Source organism: Taudactylus pleione, unplaced genomic scaffold (assembly GCF_031769625.1).
Source record: "Taudactylus pleione unplaced genomic scaffold, aTauple2 ptg000066l, whole genome shotgun sequence".
In the NCBI taxonomy this organism is placed as follows: domain Eukaryota; kingdom Metazoa; phylum Chordata; class Amphibia; order Anura; family Myobatrachidae; genus Taudactylus; species Taudactylus pleione.
In genome coordinates, this window is record NW_028284468.1 from 16,032,193 (window position 1) to 16,038,940 (window position 6,748).

Consider the following 6,748-nt stretch of genomic DNA (forward strand, 5'->3'; position numbering starts at 1 on the left):
GTTGAAGGCAATCCAAAAGCCCAAGTCTGGAGATCCCCCTGAAGGAGAAAGATTACCAGTCCCACTCATTGCAACTGTGTCCCTGAAGTCTGAAATAAAGTTTGCAACTCTGGCGGAAGTTTAAAAATTGTCGGCGATCCCCAGAAAACTGATCTGGCATGTTAATTTTTGGTTCAAGGAGAGGAACTGGAAGAACAGGAGAACGGCTCTCTTCAACACATAAGGAGAGCTCCTGGACCTTCTGGGCGAGAGCTTGAATTTGAGCTGCAAGCATTTGGGCAGGATTCTGCCCTTGCTCCATATCAGCTGAAGCTATCAGTCGGATACAACTATTTCTTTCACTATAATGCGGGCAGACTATAATGTTACGATCTCCAGTGACCCCTCCTAGTAAGCTGTCTAGAACTCAGGCTGTGAGGTCTTCCGCCACTAACAACCGCCTGATGTTCCCTTAGAGATTAATAGCTCACCGGTACTTAGGCGGCCACCTGGACTTACTGCTCGGAGTAGTAGCAGCTTACAGGAGTGTCGACTGGAATCCTGAGATGAAAGGAAAGAGTCTTGTACAGGAAGAGCAGATGATACAGCTGGAGAGATGCGGCTTGGGAGCGGATGGTGCAGCTACTGTGCCGATGGTGCAGCAAATGTGCTGATGGTGTGGCAATAGCCGGTGATAGACAGTTAATAGTAATGTTGTGGCTTTGGGAGCCGATGGTGCAGCAAATGTACCAGTGGTGCGGCAATAGCTGATGGTAGACAGTCAAAAGTAATGCTGTGGCTTTTCCGAGCCGATGGTGCAGCAAATGTGCCGATGATGTGGTTTGTGTGCCAATGGTGCGGCAATAGCCATTGGTATACAGTCAATGGAAATGCTGAGGCTTGGAGAGCCGATGGCAGTACGGTGGTGTAGGTTCAGCTTGGAAGCTGTAGAAGAATCTGGAGAGCCAGAGGTAGCACAAAGGCCACTTTGGGAAGAAAAAAAAATCTGCACCACAAGGAGGAGCAGAATGCTGACCATGCAGTCAAGCCGATGGAACTCACAGATACGCTATAGGCGTGCCGATCGCCTAGCAACAGGAGAAACTGGAGTAACCCCATCCTGGTTGGGTAAACTACTCGAAGGAGACAAGTCGTGACTGCGACTTGTAACAACTTGCATTTCGTAACTTCCTGGCTGAATTTGATTTGTATGATGTGTGGCAGTTGCGGAATCCAACTGGACAGGATTATACGTATTATTCGTATTATTCACCTGTACATAACACCTACTCACGCATTAACCTTCTTCTGACTGACAAGTGGACGTTACAACACTCAGGGTAATTGGACATTTTACCTATCACTTGGTCTGACCATTCTCCGTTATTGCGGTCCTGGGATTATAACCGTATGCCCCTCGTCTTTGGAAATTGTCTTCTCATTTGTCGGACGCTATTAGTAAACAATCTATTGCCGATAGTTTAACAATATATTTGGATACTAATTTCCTTTCTGATACCTCTCTCCCAGTTTTTTGGTGTTCTCTTAAGGTTGTTATTCGTGGTTTTGCTATTCAGGCAGATGCTAGACTTAAGCGGCAAAATATTCAGTTACAAGTGGATCTGAAAGCTAAGATCACGGAGTAGGATGAGCGTAATAAACTACATTCCTCTGAAGAACTCCCAAAAGAGCTGTCTGCTATTAGAAGTCACCTCCCGAAGCTTCTCATGGCACGTACTCTGCTGCTCTTAATGGAATGAGGCAGAAGTTCTATTTTGCGGGTAATTGAGCTTGAAGCTTTCGGCCTCTAAACTTCGGGTTAAAAACTAGGAATAGGATAAAACATCTTGTTTTCCCCACAGGTACCAAGATCGCTAACCCTTTTGAAATTGCTAATCAGTTTGCCAGTTATTACTCTCAACTATATAACTTATTCTTGGATCCTTCTATTTCTCAACCTTCAATTTCTTCTATTAAATCCTTCCTATCGACTATTTGTTTACCTTCTTTGTCAGATGACCAATTGACTTATTTAACTGCTCCCTGGACTTCACAAGAGGTGGAGACCGCTAATAGGGTTCTCCCTCGTGGGAAAGCGCAGGGACCAGTTGATTTTATTAATGACTTTTCTATGACAATTCCAGGTCATCTATTTTCAACCTTGACGTCTTTGTTTAATGATGTAACTCATTCAGGGGCATTCCCCCGTGAGATGCTAGAGGCCCCACCACACCTAAAGTGGTCAACTGTGTCTCCTCTCTGGGCTTCTCCCGGAGAGGAGAAACCAAATGTAGACAAGTATGGGCTACTGTAAAGCATATTTTTACCAGAGAGGGATCCTCCAGATTCCTTCCCGTCAGTGTATGGGCGGTTGGCTGCACAGCCGACGCAATATGTCTGTGAACAACGTTGTTCACAGAAATATCACTGGTACACACCCGCCGACGCGTCCAGGATCAGATTCAATATATTAGAAACTTGCACGCAAATACTATGCGGGATATTAGGGCAGGAATACCCTGCTTATGTCATATAGAGGTAGAAGCACAAAAACAAGAATGTTTTTCCTTCCATAATAATTGGAAATGTGTACAGCCACTTATAGCACTGGAAGCTGTGGAGGGCTTAATTACTTGTCCCTCTTATCTTTGTGCGCTGGCCCATGGGCACCCTGATGCCCCTCCTCTTTATCAGCACCATTTTGCAGTTCTTTCACATCCAACATGCCTTAAGCATTAATCTCTCAAAGGCCTGTGCTTGGGTAAAAAATGGTCACACTTTTATTTTTTCTACAACATTAAAATGGAGACAATGAAAGAAATAAAGCAGTGGACAAGGCTACCCTAAATCTTTAAATTAGGGGTGTGCACCGGCCACTTTTCGTGTTTTGGTTTTGGATCTGGATCTTTCTTCGTGTTTTGGATCTGGATTGGTTTTGCCAAAACCACCCTTCCGTGTTTTGGGTTCTGGGTTTTGTGTTTTGGATCTGTATTTTTTTTAAAAAAAGCATAAAAACAGCTAAAATCACAGAATTTGTAGGTTTTTCTGCTCCTATGCTATTATTAACCTCAATAACCTTAATTTCCACTCATTTCCAGTCTATTCTGAATACCTCACACCTCACAATAGTGTTTTTATGTCCAAAAGGTTGCACCGAGGTAGCTGGATGACTATGCTAAGCGACACGAGTGGGCGGCACAAACACGTGACCCATCTAGGCGTGAAACTGCAGTGGCAGACAGGATGGCATTGAAAAACTAGGCCCCAAACTGTACATAATGCAAAGAAAAAAAAGAGGTGCAAGATGGAATTGTCCTTGGGCCCTCCCACCCACCCTTATGTTGTATAAACAGGACATGCACACTTTAACAAACCAATCATTTCAGCGCCAGGGTCTGCCACACAACTGTGGCTGAAATGATTGGTTCGTTTGGGCCCCCACAAAACAAGCTGGCAATTAATCTGTCCCTGCACAAACTGGCTCTACGGAGGCAAGATGTCATCCTCATCCTCCTCATCCACCGATTCCTCACCCTCTTCAGTGTGTACATCCTCATCCTCACAGAGTATTAATTCGTCCCTGCTGGAACCACAGGTCCCTCTGTACGTTCTGGAGGCTGGTCTCCCTGGAAGAGTTGATAATTCATTTTATGAACATCATCTTCTCCACATTTTGTGGAAGCAACCTCCTACGCCTTTCGCTGACAAGGTTCCCGGCTGCACTAAACACTCTTTCGGAGTACACACTGGAGGGGGGGCAACTCAGGTAAAATAGAGCCAGTTTGTGCAGGGACCTCCAAATTGCTTCTTTTTCCTGCCAGTACAGGTACGGACTGTCTGACATGCCTACTTGGATGCTGTCACCGATGTAATCCTTTAACAGACAGACGCACGCTTGTCGCTGCTGCTTTGAGGATTCAAGTGCGGCTACAGCCCACACAATTCACAAAGACAGAAAAAAAAAAAGAATATTTTTATTGTTTGTGGAGCACACTTTGAGGGTTACACCACCCTTTAACAGACAGACGCACGCTTGTCGCTGCTGCTTTGAGGATGCAAGTGCGGCTACAGCCCACACAATTCACAAAGACAGAAAAAAGAAGAAGAATATTTTTATTGTTTGTGTAGCACACTTTGAGGGTGTCACCACCCTTTAACAGACAGACGCACGCTTGTCGCTGCTGCTTTAAGGATGCAGGTGCGGCTACAGCCCACACATTTCACAAAGACAGAAAAAAGAACAATATTTTTATTGTTTGTGTAGCACACTTTGAGGGTGTCACCACCCTTTAACAGACAGACGCACGCTTGTCGCTGCTGCTTTGAGGATGCAAGTGCGGCTACATCGCACACAAGTCACAAACACATTAAAAAAATAGTTTTTTATTTTTTGGAGCACTTTGAGAGTTACACCACCCTTTAACAGACAGACGCACGCTTGTCGCTGCTGCTTTAAGGATGCAGGTGCGGCTACAGCCCACACATTTCACAAAGACCGAAAAAAAAAGAACAATATTTTAATTGTTTGTGTAGCACACTGTGAGGGTGTCACCACCCTTTAACAGACAGACGCACGCTTGTCGCTGCTGCTTTAAGGATGCAGGTGCGGCTACAGCCCACACAATTCACAAAGACAGAAAAAAGAAGAAGAATATTTTTATTGTTTGTGTAGCACACTTTGAGGGTGTCACCACCCTTTAACAGACAGACGCACGCTTGTCGCTGCTGCTTTAAGGATGCAGGTGCGGCTACAGCCCACACATTTCACAAAGACCGAAAAAAAAAGAACAATATTTTAATTGTTTGTGTAGCACACTGTGAGGGTGTCACCACCCTTTAACAGACAGATGCACGCTTGTCGCTGCTGCTTTAAGGATGCAGGTGCGGCTACAGCCCACACAATTCACAAAGACAGAAAAAAGAAGAAGAATATTTTTATTGTTTGTGTAGCACACTTTGAGGGTGTCACCACCCTTTAACAGACAGACGCACGCTTGTCGGTGCTGCTTTGAGGATGCAGGTGGAATCTAGACGGGATTTGGAACCGAGGACACACTACCTCCATCAATTGTCTAAATCCCACTGCACTAATGTCGGATACCGGACGCACGTCTAACACCAACATAGCAGTCAAGGCCTCAGTTATATGTTTTGCTTCAGGATGACTGCTGTCGTACTTCATCCTCATCGCTAGGGACTGTTGGAAGGTCAATTGTTTAGTAAAAGTAGTGATGTTCCTACTTCCTCTCTGGGATGATGAACAACTCCCAGCAGCAGCAACAGCACTAGGAGGAAGTGGTTCTTGATCTTTCCCTATTTTATTTTTATCGGAGAAAGTTTGGTCCTCCATTTATGTTATATTGATATATATACGTGCGGCTAAAGCGCACACAAACACAGAAAATATTTTTTTATTTTTGCTGGAGAGTAGTGCTCTTTGTGGGTTACACCACCCTTTAAGAAATGAGCCAGCCGGCTCGCTCTTTACTTATGGGACACAGGCGCACGCTTGGCGCTGCTCCTTTGTTGATGCACGTGCAGCCACAGTGCACACAAGTCACAAACACAGAAAATATATATTTTTTTGGTTTGGAGTGTACTTTGGGGGTTACAGAACCCTTTAACGGTCAAGCCAGCCGGCCCTTTACTTATGACACAGGCGCACGCTTGGCACTACTTTGTTGATGCACGTGCGGCTACTGCGCACACAATTCACAAACACAGAAAATATATTATTTTTTTAGCACTTGGGGGGAGCACCCCTGATGGACAGAGCACCCCCTGGACAACACTACAGAACCCCTTTAGGACTGGGACACTGCACAGGACTTTGGAGTGGACACAGCCCCTATGGAGAACTGACTGCACAACACAGTCCAGCCAGCCCCTATGGACTTTGAAGTAGCGGACACAGCCCCTATTAACAACAGCAGCACAGCACAACACAGCCAGCCCCTATGGACTTTTAAGTAGTGGACAACAGCAGCAATACACTACACTACACTACACAGCCCTAACTCCCACCCTCCCTCTTCACTGTCCACAGCCGAGTGAGAAAATAGCGCCGACGCGGGTACCTTATATAGGATCCAAAACCCGCGAGACTCGGAAGGCGGGATGATGACGTTTTGCCTCGATTTCAGATCCGAGTCAGGCGGGAAAAGTCGAGCCTGATTCGGATCGGACTCGGATCGGGGGGGCTCGGGGGGGTTCGGATTTCAGAAATCCGAACCCGCTCACCCCTACTTTAAATCATTAAATCATTCAAACAACTGAGGCATGTCCTTTAGGAAAACATTGTACAGCACCTGATACACTACCTGTGGGCCCAACATCCTGTCTGTAAATCTATTAGACATTGCTGTATACTCAAAGCACTCAATATGCCCATTCACCTCCAACCCCATAAAAACCTATTAATCCATTTGTCAGCACCCACAAACACATTTATCAACCATTAATTCCCCCCCATCACCCTCTAGAATCAATTAATCAATTAACCCCCCCCCCATTAAACCATTCCCTCTAGAACCCATTAATACCCCAATAAAATACATTAGCCTGTTCCTCTCCATTCCATTATCATTGCACCCATCAACACTTTCATCCACCCTATCAGCTCTCATAAAGATCTTCCCACACAGCACCCACCAACCTATTCACCCAGTAACACCTCCCACCCAGCACTGAATAACCAATTCACTAAGGAGTGACCACCATGCTGCCTGCATGTTCTTCCATGTCATTAACAGCAGAGAGTGCAGTGCAG